Source organism: Balaenoptera acutorostrata, chromosome 15 (assembly GCF_949987535.1).
Source record: "Balaenoptera acutorostrata chromosome 15, mBalAcu1.1, whole genome shotgun sequence".
Classification (NCBI taxonomy): domain Eukaryota; kingdom Metazoa; phylum Chordata; class Mammalia; order Artiodactyla; family Balaenopteridae; genus Balaenoptera; species Balaenoptera acutorostrata.
This window is the reverse complement of record NC_080078.1, coordinates 18,096,643-18,099,329: the sequence shown is the minus strand read 5'-3', so window position 1 is coordinate 18,099,329 and position 2,687 is coordinate 18,096,643. Positions and strand designations below refer to the sequence as shown.

At 46.4% G+C, this 2,687-nt stretch overlaps 1 non-coding gene across 1 annotated transcript; it reads right to left on the bottom strand.

Annotated features, from left to right (window-relative positions):
* Positions 1-1,425: 1,425 nt before the first annotated feature.
* TRNAK-UUU (transfer RNA lysine (anticodon UUU)) lies at positions 1,426-1,498 on the bottom strand. Its single transcript has one exon. It is a non-coding gene; the product is annotated as a tRNA-Lys (tRNA).
* Positions 1,499-2,687: the final 1,189 nt, after the last annotated feature.

The window sequence follows — 2,687 nt, the reverse complement described above, 5'->3', positions numbered from 1 at the left end:
AAAATCAGACTTAGTAAGGGGAGACTTTGATTTGAAAAGATGATTGCAAAGGGGGAAAGGGGCTATTGTAACAGAGACAGTGCTGTGACCATAGTTCTGCAAGCATCTCAAGGGTTAGGCAAAAGAATTTTCCTTTTATAAGAGGAGAAAACGAGGCAAGAAGGAACTGGGAGGTTGGATGAAAGGGAGGCATGATGGGACAGGAGGTCAGGGAGCGCTTTATCCTGAGGCCCCTCTATTCTCAGGAGGGGCTGTCTGCAGGCTCAGGCTGAGAGTGGGCCAAAGTTCAGGGGCCTGGAGGAAGGAGAGAATTTAACCAAAGTTTAGTCAACAAGTGTCAACAGGGAATTCCCTGGCGGTCCAGTGGTTAGGACTCCATGCTTTTGCTGCTGAGGGTGCGGGTTCAATCCCTGGTTGGGGCACTTAAGATCCTGTAAGCCAAAAAAAAAAAAGTGTCAACCGAAAAAAAATGCACAACCTAAACACTGAGAGTTATGTTTTATTCGGGGTCATTACTGAGGACTCTAGCCCAGCATATAGACTCTCAGATAGGAACTGTTCCAAAGAAGTAAGGGAGTAGCCTAGATACATAGGAGTTTTTGCAAACAAACAAAACCTACGTAGTCAAACAGCAAAAGATTACTGCTAATCACAAATATCAGACATCTCAAGTTAATGATTTTACTGCTTTTCTATGTTTGGGAAGATGCAAGAGTCTGGGCTCATTAAAATGATTCTTTTGATATGCATCTTAACTATCAAGGGCCAGTATCCTGTTTTTCTCCATCCTGAATTCTCCTCAGGGTGCACCGGTAGGGGTGGCTACAGTAGCTGATGGCTTGATGGCAGGCAACACTTTTTTTATCCACACAGGAATTTTGCTCAGAATGATTGGTGGAGACAAGCAGTTCAGCTAGTTACTTTTGAGGCAAAGAACAGGGATTTGGAGGGTCTGTGGCTGGCCTTGTCATAGGTAAACAAAGTGGGCATCCATGAGTCCCCCTAAGTCACAGGAGGAATGGTGGTTCATTGCAGCAAGTACCCTTCCAGAACAAAAAAGGGTAAGCGGTCTTCCTTTAACCTTCACTGTTTCCCAGGAGCACAGGGCTCAGGTAAAATTCAACGCTGTCATCACCCAACTGGGGATGATAATTATGATAGTACTATCTACAATTTTAATATTTTAAAAGTACCTTGGAAGTGCTCGGTGCATAGTAAATGCTCAATAAATATTTGTGAATCTCACTTACCCGTGAGATCTGTGAGGGCTGGGTAAGTTGATTCAGTGTTTTCTTTGGTGCTAGCACAGTACCCAAGATCCACTGATCAGCTGAATTGGCCTTGAGCAAGCTTCAGTCTCCCTGACAGTACAGTTACTTTTTTTCTTTTTTTTTTGGCTACACCACGCAGCTTGCAGGATCTTAGTTCCCCAACCAGGGATTGAACCTGGACCCTCAGCAGTAAAAGCACAGAGTCCTAACCCCTGGACCATCAGGGAATTCCCCCAGTTTCCTTGACTGTAAATAAGACATGATAATCTCCACCTCACAGGCTTGTGAAGAGAATTACATGATTTGGAGGAGTCTAGGGGGCCCAGACAATGCCTGACACATCTCTGGTAACCAGTGACAAAGACTCTCTCCTCAACTTAACTCTGGTCAGACTCTTCTGAGACCTCTTTGTAACTACACCTTGCCCTTGGGCTCTGTCTTTGATCTGCTTTGTCTAGTTTTAGCAAGAATTCTGCTGGGTCAGTTTAGCAAAAATCCCCTACCCTTCATATCTGATCAAAATCCTTATCCTCTACCCTTGATATCTTATCACCCTCGCCTGCCATCAGCAAAAAAACCTGGCACCTTGGTTTAGCCAGAATTCCCCTTACCCATTATGTTTCCTCTTAATAAGTTTCCATCCACTGACCCAGACCCTGCTCCTTGGCTATCAATCTCCACTTGTCCTTGCTGTATTCAGAGCTGTGCCCCATCTCTCTCCCCTATCACAACACTTCTGCCCCTCCCATCGCAGCAGTGCCAGTGAATAAAGTCTGCCTTCCCGTCATTAACAAATGTCACAAATAAATTCTTCTTTAACACCAGTAAATAAATTTCCTTCCTATTTCCACTTGGATTCCAAACGCAGTACGAGCAGAACTTTCTATCGCCTCTGTTCAATGCTTCAAAGGGCCCAGTCCTTGGAGACCACGGGGAGTTTGCTCAAAACCGAAACCCCCAGTGATGCCCACACCACTCAGCATCAAGTTAGCAGTGGTAGAAGTAAGGGCTCTGACCCCTCGCCTGCCACCCCGTACTGAAACCCTGAGTCCTCCTCACTCCCACAGGCCGTGGGTGCAGCACTTGGGGGTGAACTTCGAAAAGTCAGGATCTGCGACTTTCCGAAAGTACGAGGATTTGACCACTTTATCTCACTGAGCCTCGATTTACCGCTCTGTAAAACAGAATAATCCTAGTTGTACGATTAGATAAAATGGTAGATGTGAAGCTGCCTTGTACACGAAGTTATCGTTACAGAGGCAATCGCACGCGTTACCCACTTGGTAAGAGAAACTGAGGCAAAAGCCCAAGCCTAGGCTGTCGCTCCACCCTCCAGCTTTTAAACGGGGCGGGGCGGGGCGGGGCCACGGCATCGATCACTCGGCGTTCCTCTAGGCACGCCTTGGTGATCGATAC